The sequence below is a fragment of the Haliotis rubra genome, unplaced genomic scaffold, assembly GCF_003918875.1.
Source record: "Haliotis rubra isolate DU_JTF1 unplaced genomic scaffold, ASM391887v1 Scf1632, whole genome shotgun sequence".
Taxonomy (NCBI): domain Eukaryota; kingdom Metazoa; phylum Mollusca; class Gastropoda; order Lepetellida; family Haliotidae; genus Haliotis; species Haliotis rubra.
In genome coordinates, this window is record NW_025765595.1 from 1 (window position 1) to 12,155 (window position 12,155).

The 12,155-nt window shown below is 41.5% G+C and overlaps 1 protein-coding gene and 1 long non-coding RNA gene across 2 annotated transcripts in view; one reads left to right on the forward strand and one right to left on the reverse strand.

Moving 5' to 3' along the window:
• The first annotated feature begins 263 nt into the window (after positions 1 to 263).
• LOC124271788 lies at positions 264 to 4,920 on the forward strand. Its single transcript, XR_006897136.1, has 2 exons — positions 264 to 628; positions 4,826 to 4,920. It is a non-coding gene; the product is annotated as an uncharacterized LOC124271788 (long non-coding RNA).
• Positions 4,921 to 10,876: 5,956 nt separating this feature from the next.
• LOC124271789 (lariat debranching enzyme B-like) overlaps positions 10,877 to 12,155 on the reverse strand; it is a 34,942-nt gene continuing 33,663 nt past the window's right edge. Inside the window, 2 exon segments of the mRNA XM_046706939.1 lie at positions 10,877 to 11,979; positions 12,025 to 12,141. The gene's annotated coding sequence lies outside the window, so the exon portion shown is untranslated.

Sequence of the window (12,155 nt, forward strand, 5' to 3'; positions counted from 1 at the left end):
ACATGTATCGCACTTAGAGATTATTTGATGTGTTGTTTCTCTATAGTGGATGTCCTTGCATGAACAACACAAGTCCGTCTGAGGGTCCACAACTCTTTATTCAGTGCTACACTTTCAAGCGTAGGCTCGAGCTTCTCTGCAGCTTCTCCTCCCAAGGCCTAGTGCCTGTACCGTTATATACCCAGGGTTGGTCATTCTTGGTCCTTTGTCTTTGGCCCCCCTACGCATCTGGTCAGTAATGAGTCAGCCGTCTTCGATCTCCCTATTAAGCCTTTAATCATTATATCTGGACAAGGAAATTAATGGCCAAGATGCATTTTGCTCGATGTGTTATTTGATATGTGGGATGACTTGGCCAAAGTGTCCTTTGTCCAGTGTACTGCCGATCAGGGGCTATTGTTTGATCCCCTGTCCAGTGCTATATTTAGGGGACAGCACGTGTGCCTGATTAGCGAGGGACGGCTGCTCATCTATTACTGACCTCCCTCCCGCTGTCACTCTGACGAACATTTCCCAAAGACAATGGCATCTCATCGACCAGCGACAGTGTTCAATTTCTTAATTGCTTACTGAGAGGGGCCAGCTGGGCTTCTGATATTCTACCCTGGATATACTTCCCCGTCGTATCGTAAGGACGTGACCTCACGTCCTTACGTGGAGAATGCGACCAATGACCGTGACCAACCCTGAGGTACAATTATGTTACGTAAGAATGGAGATTATACAATGTCAATGGGTTACAGCATTTACATCTGATGTACATATAGCACATATACATGGCGAGTGTTTTTAAATGATGGACATGATATATTCAAACAAAGACGATATATAGTAGCGTTATATAATGTACAATGGAAGTTATGATAGAGCACCGTTACCGATTGAATTTAAGTGATGGACATACATGGAAGTTATGATATAGCCCAGTTACGCAGTGAATTTACATGATGGACATGGTAGATAAAATCAATTAGTGTCATTATAAACATGTACATAAATGGAAGTTAGGATATAATGTGGACCCGTATTTGTCATTTTACAAAGTAATAACATATATACAGAGCTACAAGTACATTCCACTACGATATAACGCGACCTAACAGAAATATGGTGGTGTGTAAAGTGTTTGCGGAATCCAATGATGTATATGTGACAAACCATCATTGGTGTGTATGGTGTGTCATGAAAATGTGTGCGGGCTCGAGACTGTGATGCTGGTAATTATAGGGGTGGTACTGGAAATGTGGGTTGGGGTTAACTTGTACACTGCCAGCATAACTACTATTACTATTTCTAAGCAGTTAAAAAGTGAAATCAACTGACAACTAAAAGTAAAACAACCGTCCGGATAAAATTTAAGGCACAAGGTATAGGTCCATCATAGTCAATCACAGGCGCTCTTTAAAGTGCTCTCTGTGCACTCATTCATCCTTATCACTACTAAACACATCCTTTGTGTTACCTACTCTCCTACTCACATCACCTGTATCAAACTAATCCTCTAATGACGTCATTTTCAACTACACAAATTTTCCTTAGGTCAGCTGGCCCTATACTACCGGGACTTTTGGGGGAGTGAATGATTGCTCTAAACACTCTCCCATGGGTATCGAGCACGCCTGTGGACCCATCCGTGATCAAGAGATAGGTAGGCGGTGGAATCCATCAGCTAACCCTGCCGCAGAGCGACAAACACCTGGTGTCTCTCCAGGGTCCCCAGTCAATGGCGTGATGGCTCTTTTGTCTGTGGTTGCCCTGTACCTGGTTCCGACAGCTGACACCTCCTTCTCTCTTCACTACTCTACTACTCCTTCGTCCACTACCACTACTGGTGTCTCTCCAGGGTCCCCAGACAATGGCGTGATGGCTCTTTTGTCTGTGGTTGCCCTGTACCTGGTTCCGACAGCTGACACCTCCTTCTCTCTTCACTACTCTACTACTCCTTCGTCCACTACCACTACTGGTGTCTCTCCAGGGTCCCCAGACAATGGCGTGATGGCTCTTTTGTCTGTGGTTGCCCTGTACCTGATTCCGACAGCTGACACCACTCTCTACCTCCACATACATACTCTTTCATAACCCTTATACCTCAAGCCTTCCTCATTCGTCACACATTCAGGGTTCAAGCCGTGAGTTTAACTCCGTACATGTTCCCTTCTTCCTTTCACGGCCAGTGCCGAAACATTCGTACTTACAGACCTATACCATGCCCGTAATTGGTGATTGTTGATCTTATGTCCCTGTGGATTTCATTTTGGACAGTTTCGATATTCAGATAAAATGCATGTATAATTACTCTAGGTCAGATTACTGAAATGGTATGGAATAACGGATATAATGTGTGGATATAACATGGGGAAATGTATAGTTCTCATGTGGGCATTAATAAATATATGAAACAAAATCTTGTCCGATGACTAACTGCTCGGTATATACATGACTTACAATATTTGATGTACAATATATACAATATCGTGTTTCATTATGTACATTGGGGCGTTATTTACTCACATGGTGATTCCGCATTAGCTTTTGGTGCATGTTTCTGTTTGTTTTCTAAATCATATTAAATATGAGTTAGCTGCTCTAGCCTGACAGTGAGTGGTTGACAAATTGTTAAATGGCATAGAGGCCAACCATGCCGAACAACCGGAGAACGGGGAATACCCTGGAGTTAGAGAAGATAAAGTGGACTCGGTCGGGGACAACAGTACTGACACGGTGATGGGGGACGAGGGAAAATACCGGCAGCTCTTACAACAATGTAGTCTGGGAAGGCTCGTTAATGACCACTTTTCTAAAATATGATGGAGTGACAACGGGTTCAAGAGATATGTGAGTGGGGGTCGATATTGGAACGAGCGCTGGTGGTCACGGTTGGTCAAATATGACCGTATGGTCAACGGTTTGACACAAGAGGGGTGGATAATTTGTAGACTGTAGCGCCGCAGGCAATAAGCAGGTATGATAGCATGATTAAGTGCTCTGTGCAGTTCATTACTATACGGGTAGCAGACATTACTGGGATTTGAAATCAATCAACGCTTTGAGTTGAGTTGCTTCTAATGCTTCTAATGCTTTCCAAAACAAGAATATATAATTTATATTATTTGGGGGTTAATGTATCTGACAAACAAAGCATAATATTCTAAATGGGACTAACCTTGAATTGGTTGGTGAGTATACCTATCTTGGTGTTCATTTAAAAAAATGATAAATTCAGCAAATCAGTGTAAAATTGCGGAATCAATAACTAAAGCCATGTATATATTGAAACGTAAGGCACGCACAGTGCGCTTAACTGAACAGAACATGATATGAATTGGTAAACTTGAAACACATGTCTGCAACTTCAGCAATATGTTTAACATATCAAATCTTCAAAACTGACAATAAAGTGGAATCCTATTTATCAGTTATTTCTTTTCCTTTAGCTTCCAAATTATTTCTCTGTAGAACAACATGTCGCCTTTGACAACGCGGTCTTAATGTATCAACGTTATAAAAAAATAAATGTGGCTGGGTGGGGGTGGTTAGGATAAAATGACGGGTAGTGTGTTTTGTACAATAAGGGGCAAGTAACATATATTTGAGTTAAGAGTTAAGTGTAGGGGCGCCTCGTGCACTAATCACGTTCAATGTATAGAACTGAAATTCTGACAAATAGTTTGGTCTTATATAACAGGTGTAGTAGGTAATAAGTAGGCGAGTACTAACAGAATAATGCTTACCCAAAATGAACATGGAATAGAATCTCTGAATACTTTACAGGAGCACAGTTCTAGCACAGTTATCTTGAGCTGTCCGTAGTCTGGTCTTGTTGGGGTGTGATGGGTCGGTCGTTGGGGAGAACTTTACTCGGGTTACCGGTCCTGGCGAGGTGTGGCGGGGTTGATCCTGTTGGTGAAGTAATCCGGTTCCTGTCCTCGTGGAATGTAGCAGTGACAGGTCCTGCACAGAATTCTGACTGACACATGGAGTTATAGTCGCTGAAATTTACGCACTGGCTCGAAGACAGAGTAAGATGGCATTCACAGCACGAGTGACAGTATTATAGACAGTATTAAAGTAGACTGTTCAAACGGTGAGGCGTCACATGGGTAGATTACTGTAACATGTTCCTGGGGCTGTAGGTTACAGGATGCAGACGATGACACGTTGATGATGTTGAACAGTAGACAGTTGATTTCGCCCAAGTGTAGATAATAAATCGGGCGTTGTGGACCCCAGACGAAGTATAAAGTTCATCACTAACCTCTTGGTTGGATCTTGAATGCTTGGCTGTTTGAGGTACCAGAGACCGATCTCCACCAGTATCGCACTTAGAGATTTGATGTGTTGTTTCTCTATAGTGGATGTCCTTGCATGAACAACACAAGTCCGTCTGAGGGTCCACAACTCTTTATTCAGTGCTACACTTTCAAGCGTAGGCTCGAGCTTCTCTGCAGCTTCTCCTCCCAAGGCCTAGTGCCTGTACCGTTATATACCCAGGGTTGGTCATTCTTGGTCCTTTGTCTTTGGCCCCCCTACGCATCTGGTCAGTAATGAGTCAGCCGTCTTCGATCTCCCTATTAAGCCTTTAATCATTATATCTGGACAAGGAAATTAATGGCCAAGATGCATTTTGCTCGATGTGTTATTTGATATGTGGGATGACTTGGCCAAAGTGTCCTTTGTCCAGTGTACTGCCGATCAGGGGCTATTGTTTGATCCCCTGTCCAGTGCTATATTTAGGGGACAGCACGTGTGCCTGATTAGCGAGGGACGGCTGCTCATCTATTACTGACCTCCCTCCCGCTGTCACTCTGACGAACATTTCCCAAAGACAATGGCATCTCATCGACCAGCGACAGTGTTCAATTTCTTAATTGCTTACTGAGAGGGGCCAGCTGGGCTTCTGATATTCTACCCTGGATACATGCTAATAGGACGAAGACTTTAAAGGTTTTATTGCTTACAACAGGATGCTAATCTTCATAACCACAGAGATGGTGGGTATCCTTGCTGAGGTCGAAACAGTGTACATGGATGGAACATTTTCTGGACATAGGTGTATGTTTTGCACTGCCTTGTAAATAAATGATCATTTCATTGTGATCAGAAAATGACATGATGTGATGGTATGATGTGATATATGATAAATAAATTATCACTTCATTGTGATCAGAAAATGACAAGTAACCGAAATAAATATCGGTCATCGGTCTTTTTGTCCATCAACTACTTCAACTAGAAGAGTCCACTTTTAGATCATAGGGGTGACACTAATTTATCATTGCGTAATCAACAGTCAACAGACCATGAAATGTTGTTTTAAGGCTGTAGGCGAATTGGGATGTAGGCGAATAGAGAACAACCCGTTGAAATATCATTATTACGTTCTTTAACGTCCGATACATTCTGTTACAAACGGCACATTTTTTATTCAAATTCAAACGGCACATTCAAACGGCACATTTTTTATTCAAATTGTCAATAATGCACCTGTCACTTATTGTCAATGATTCGCTCGTGCAAGTCGCTCTATCCATGGTGACCGCCTGCATGGTGTAGTGGTTAGAGCGTTCGCCCGGAGAGCGGAAGGTCGCGGGTTCGATCCCCGGCCGCGTCATACCAAAAGACGTTAAAATATGGTAGGTACTTGTTGGTCCCTGCCTGACGCTCGGCATTAATGGGTACATCAAGGACTGGTCGGCTCGGAGTCAGTATGATGTGTCTGAGTGGGGTATTCATGCTTCGTCTGCCGAAATGCCAACAGGCAAAGGCGACCTCCAAAGCACCTAACCGAAGAAGAAGATTCATGCTTCACTGCGGCATGGTATCTCAATGGGCTAGCACTATAAAACCAGCTTCAGTCTGGGCTAGTACAAGCAGCCGCACATACACATACACACGTATGCACGTCGTCATATGAGTGAAATATTCTCAAGCACGACTTTAAACCCAATTTCACCTCGCCTCACCTCTATCTATGGAAAGTGGAGGACAATACACAGGCATTGATGCTTTTTCACAGTCGTTCACTGTTCAGGAACCTGTCTGAAATCGCAGCTTAAAATGAGGCGGTGTTTTTACACTTGATGAAATGGGTCAGGCTATAGGCCTTTTGGAATCTGGTTAAACTCAGCGGCAGGTTGCTGTCCTCTTTAATGTGAGTCAGAGCGCTATTGGTAGACTGTGGCAGAGATTTCAAGTCAATGGATCCGTGGAATATTCAAGTCGACCCCGAGTCACAACAGTCCGTGATGATAGGCACATGATTAACACTGCGTTACGTAACAGATTCCTTAACACAGCAGATCTTCAGACAGAACACTTCAATGCTAAAAGGACACTCAGGAGCATCGTTCATCGACGTTTAAGGGCAGGCGGACTCCGGTGCAGGCGACCTGCAGTTCGTCCACCACTACAAAAATAACCCCACGTCACAGGCAGGCGCGTTTGAGATGGAGTAGACATCATGGTCGCTGGAATCAACGTCAATGGTCTCGTGTACTCTTCATAGATGAAAGCAGATTCAATTTGTCCTTCCATGATGTTCGGCAGAGGATTTATCGTCGCAATGGAGAGTGAATCACACATGCAACCTTGGCCACGCATAACCGATTCGTCGGGGGTCGGTCATGGTTTTGGCAGGGTATAACTCCAACTGGACGTACTCCACTGTACGTGGTCGACGGTAATCTTACCGGACAGAGTTATCGGGACGAGATTCTTGCTCCTATAGCAGTACCATTTCTGCAAGCTATGCATGGCTTTATGGTCGACCCTCTTTGCTGCAAGACGACAACGCTAGGCCTCATATATAGGGCCAGGATTGTCACGGAATTCCTTAGGCAGCAGGGTGTAGAGCGGATGGAGTGGTCAGTATGCTCGCCTGACCTCAACCCAACAGAGCATGCATGGGATGAACTCGGTCGACGTGTGTACACACATTAAAACCTTTTGAAACTTTTACAACCTATCCTAGAAAATTTTGCTTTTAAAATATCACATTTATTACTTGTTGATAATAAAGTGTTTAATAACACCCGTAAAGGACAAAGGATTTCAAGTTTTTACGCCATGTTTCCCAGCGTATGAAAAAGCGCATGATAATTTATAATTGATGGTGGTTGGATGTATTCCGTTCCACCAATTATGGTCTCACAATTCTATCTTTGCCCCCAAGACCTGGCGTTATCTGCTAGAAATCCTCTGACCAATTTTCATGTTCAACAGGAATTCCTTTCTTACTACTTACCTTTTAATTCTCCCGATTTTCACATTCACACCCAACGTATATCCTTCTGGAAAGATTTATATCAGTTGGTTAAAAGTATTTTGTCCAACTAAGGTAATTTATGGTTCTCCGACATTGTGGAGCAGCTTTCCCGTTGCCTCTGATATAATCCACATCGCAGGCAGCACCCATTATGTTAACTCTACCCTATTCTCAGTCTTTGCAAGCTGGCATGTATGGACAATTCTTTTGTCTGTGTTGTTTATTGCTACACGTCACATTTGATGCTGTGATGCAATCTATTAACGACCAGCGTTATAAACACTTGTCACTTGGACACATTGATCATTTGAGACTACATAATGGTCTGAATTTCATAGTGAAACTATCCGTTAAATACTCCATGTTCTAAAGTTATAGTAATATTTTTTCAAATATCTTAACATTAAATAGCATCAAAACTTCTGAGTGACAAAAGTGAATGTTTACTCATATATCACTACTCATTCCTACGACAATATTGTGTTCGGAATTGATGTCTCATACATTATGGATAGTTGATAGTTGTTGTATTCCATCATGCTACTGTTGCCTCTCTTCATTATTACTTGCTTGGATAGATTGCATCCGTGTTTCAGTGTATACCCTCAGCCCATCACACATGTATATGTTGTTCGCTTTTGTGTTCTAAACTGTAAAGCATTTACTGAATGTTGTAAGTTAGATGTCCATACACTGTTATTCGACTACAGATGCAGTCCGTGGTTTACACGCCATTCCATTCGTACTCGTTGATGTCATGTTACATATCGGACAATTGTCATTCAACTAAGTTGTCATTCTGCACGCAGAAATCAGTCAACAATGCTGTTTTTGTCAACTTAAATCGTACACAGGTTGATATTTCAAACAGTATTAATATCGTGTCCAATTCATATTGTTCCACTAACTATGTTGGTCGTGGTTCAACACTTTTCAAGTGTTGAATATTAATGGCCGGACCCCATTCGAACGGGAGAACAATTTTAAAGCTCCTCCCCCGCTGTCGTCTGGTCCACGCCACGTCGATCATCTGGCTACACCTTTCCAGTAGACCAGAATAGTATGTTCGAGGGGTGCGGAGACGTGAAATTTTTCCTGAATGGTGGTGCCATTATTAGGCCATTTCAGTGACATTTTTTACACTCAATATTGACTTTTATTTAATGTTGTGTTATCATCTCATAATATATGTGTGTGATGTATATGCTTTGTGGTTACCCGAAGTAAAATAGGATCATTCTCATATTCTTTGGCATGATACATGTAGTCTATTTTGATATACCGTATCCAAGGTTGTCCCGAATATTTCTAAAGTTCGAAACTGGTCCTATCACAAATTAGCGATCCTATTCGCTTCCCTTGTGTATCTCATGTTGTAACTTGTAACACATCTGACCTGACCCCGTGGTTAACTTATCCCAGCTGTGGGCAGCTCTTGTCCACAGGCGGAGGATGCTATACGGTAAAAATGCATAACACGAGCAGAGTAATGGTCGCCGAAGCCAATCCATGTCACACAGTTCCCACTATGGGATCAGATACCATATATTAGTTTATTATATGGCCTCTGATGGGATGAGTCAACCCTGTCTTGTGTTGAAGTTGCAGTTAGAGCGATGGACAGAAGCAAAGTAACCCTATGTGAGCATAGAACCCGGTGTTGTGTTAACTTTCAATATATCATGTGTGCCCGTACATGAATGTAATGTGGTTAGTTAGGTGTCACGCTCGTCTGACCTCTCTCCCGGACTTAGCATCCCTCAACGGACCAGGTGAGTGGAGAGCCTGAGCGTACATCTTCCCTGACAATGTGGAACGGCCAAGTAAAATCGCTGGAGTCAGATTTGAATGTTTAACATCAATATATGAGCGGCAAATCGTGAATCAAGCTGTCAAAATCATATCTGACCGTACTCACTACTTAAATTCGGAATACAACCTCCTCCCTTCAGGCCGCTGCTACAAAGTTCCAATTGTGAAAACTAAGAGAGCCCGTACATCCTTTATTCCAAGTACCATATCTCTCTTAAACAAATGTGAAGATACCTAAATCAAACAATTTATGTAAATATGTTTGGTATCTCTCTAATGTGTCAGTAGCTCTGCTGATGTAACATATATTCCTGAAAAGGCATTAAAGTATTATTCTATTCTATTATTTGGTAACTGTTGTGGGGTGTACTGACGCCTGGACATTGGTGACTGACATTACAACAGAAATACATTCGATTACAGCAATATGTAGTTTCTCATCTTGGTTTTATTAAAGAATGATTCCTAATCTTCTGCGCTTTTTCTACATATCTGATAAAGATCATCTCGCTAAGATCATGCAATTCATGATAAATTCAAAAGCATCTTCCATTAGGGTATTACTCTCTATCATGACAAGATCAGGAGAGTTGTATCGATTCTAGCACTTCCTACATTTCATGTGATATTGTGTATGCATTATTCTGGATATGTTATGACACAAGTGTTTTTTCAACAATTTACATTAAAAACGTGATATTTTGGGATGAAAAGTAAAGAGGATCTGATGTCTTCAGGACTCATGGCCAAATGCTGGTATGAGGTGAATCAAACACAACTACTCAAGAAATAAACATGACAATCCCCAGTTTACCATGTCACTTGTTACTGCATCAGCAAAATGCATAAAAGTGATGCATGTGATGCAGCTGACCTATAGCACATGACCTCTATCGGTGATTACACCAGGACAGTGTAATGCGTCACAGAGGAGATGACAAAACAATCTATTCACAAATACATCATGAAATGAACTATAGTCCTTCAACTTTTGGAACACGTTTTTTGCAAGTTACGTTTAAATAACAGAAGGTATCCAACTTTAATTGGCTCAGTTAAGAATGATATCTGACGACCTATTTGGGTGTTAAATTGCAAAAATTGATATCAACCATTAAATATTTTACTTAAGAAACTATCATATAAAGTTTCTGACAACAACATTTTCACAAAAGAGTACTGGCAAGTACTGGAATAGCCATCAACAATGTCGCAATGTGTCAACATGTTATGTACATGCATCCTTTTGTTGTTTAAACTTAACTTGCAAAAAAACGTGTTCCAAGATTTCGGTCAATATCAAATATGCAACATCTACTGTATTCAAGAGAGAGGATAAAATTCCAAGGTTAAAATATTCTTCAGCAAATTTAGGCATATGGATTTCACCATCACAGTATGCCTTCTGAGGATATCAGCTGATGCAAAGTGAGTGAGTATATTTTTACCCCGCTTTTAGCAATATTCCAGCATTATCACAGCAGGGGACACCAGAAAAGGCTTCACACATTGTACAGAATAGAACCCGGATCTTCAGCATTACAAGCGAACACTTGAATCACTAGGCAACAGCACTGCCCCCAGCTGAAGTGACTCTCCCTCTTTCAATGACACTATGTATGCCTGGTTATAATCAAAGATGGTCAAAGTGTGGAAACGAACATCTGGTCCTGTCAGAACATGACATTCGTCCATCTTCTTGTTTGTGTATTTGTTAATGCAGAACTTGGCAATGTTTCCATGACTGTGTTCTGGTTGTTTTCCTGTCCGTAATTGTGTTACACAATACAAAACAATTGATTATACAGATGATTATCAAAATTCATGTTTTGTTTTATACACTTTGTAACAAGATTTCAAAAACTGACATTTAACCAGTCACCAGGGCAGTAGCATTTCTTTGCTAATATACTTACATGGCTTAAGACAAGTTAGCAGTATCTAAAACATAACAAAAAATGTCCTTATACAGTGAAATATATCAAACTATGCAACAAAATTGATAGATTGTAAAAGAAAATATAAGTGAATGGATAAAAAGCAGTACTTCTCATCATCTTTTTAACAAAATCTCTGCAGGATAGGGCTGGATGACATGAACAATGCCATACATTTCTATCTGGTATTACATTCACCCCACGGGGGCAGCTGGTATTACATTCACCCCACAGGGTCAGCTAACATTACATTCACCCCATGGGATCAGCTAACATTACATTCACCCCATGGGATCAGCTGGTATTACATTCACCCCACGGGGTCAGCTGGTATTACATTCACCCCATGGGGTCAGCTGGTATTACATTCACCCCATGGGGTCAACTGGTATTACATTCACCCCACGGGGTCAGCTGGTATTACATTCACCCCATGGGGTCAGCTGGTATTACATTCACCCCATGGGGTCAGCTGGTATTACATTCACCCCATGGGATCAGCTGGTATTACATTCACCCCATGGGGTCAGCTGGGATCAGCTGGTATTACATTCACCCCATGGGGTCAGCTGGTATTACATTCACCCCACGGGGTCAGCTGGTATTACATTCACCCAATGCCTAACATCACTACTTCATTCTTGGAAAGTATGGCCACATATTCAACTTATTCACTGACTTCAGTTCACTCAGCCTGATATTGAGAACACTGAAATGCATAACAAACAGATAAAATCTGAGGCATATTTACAGTGTCATAAAAAGTCAAGGGCATCAAACTCTGTTAAGTGTTCATAATTTGAACAAGGAGATTTCACTGAAACAGAACGTGACCTGATAAAGTTACTGTACACGGACACCTTACTCCTACACACATGTTGACTAAGTTTCCTTCACAATATTTACAAATGGTTTGACCACACAGGACAAAAATAAGATGATAACATATACCTTGATAACATATACCTTGATAACATATACCTTGATAACATATACCTTGATAACATATACCTAATTGAAAAGAAAATATAGTACTATTTTGTCCACAAAAGCTAAGTTATTTGAGTAATCTCTGTGTGTACTTTGTGTGAGAGCCAAATCTTATGCAGGTTGTCCACCTTTACTACCCTGAGAAACCCCTG